A 722-nucleotide genomic window follows, 5' to 3' on the forward strand; every position below is an offset into this window, starting at 1 on the left:
AAAAGAATTTTCATAAAGAACTTTGTTTGTTAGAAACTTTAATAGCAAATATATAAGTAGAAACAAAATAAAATAAAATAAATAAGTATTTTGTTGTACGTAGAAAAAAACAAAAAAAGCAAAAAAGAAACAAAAAAACTGGGAAAAAATAAAAAATTTGCCACCTACTAGGCCACCACGGCCTGAATACGACTAGAAACCCATCAATGGGCCAGGATTCAGGCCCGCTGAAGGCCCAGTAGGCCCATCTGGCATAGTAGTGACAATTAGGCCCGTAAGCCTGCAATAGAGAGGAGCTCGAGAGGGGTGCGGCAGTGGGGCTTATAAACCACTGCGCGCCCCTCTCACCTAGCGAGGTGGGACTAAACTCCCACCACCACGCCGTTGTGCGCGGCCTTTGGTCCCGGTTGGTAGCACCAGCCGGGACTAAAGGTGGGCATTGTTACCGGTTCGTCCCACCAACCGGAACCAATTCCCCCCCCCCTTTAGTACCGGTTGGTGCCACCAACCGGGACCAAAGGCTGCCGCTTCCCGCCCTTTGGGCTGCTGAAAAGAGACCTTTGGTCCCGGTTGGTGGCACCAACCAGTACTAAAGGGGGGCATTGGTACCGGTTGGTGCCACGAACCGGGACCAATGCTCTGTGTATATAAGTTGGACTTGTGAAATTTTTCATTCAGTTCTTCGATCTGCCTCTCTGCCGCCGAACGCCTCGACACCGACG

The sequence above is a fragment of the Triticum aestivum genome, chromosome 3D, assembly GCF_018294505.1.
Source record: "Triticum aestivum cultivar Chinese Spring chromosome 3D, IWGSC CS RefSeq v2.1, whole genome shotgun sequence".
NCBI classification, from domain to species: Eukaryota; Viridiplantae; Streptophyta; class Magnoliopsida; order Poales; family Poaceae; genus Triticum; species Triticum aestivum.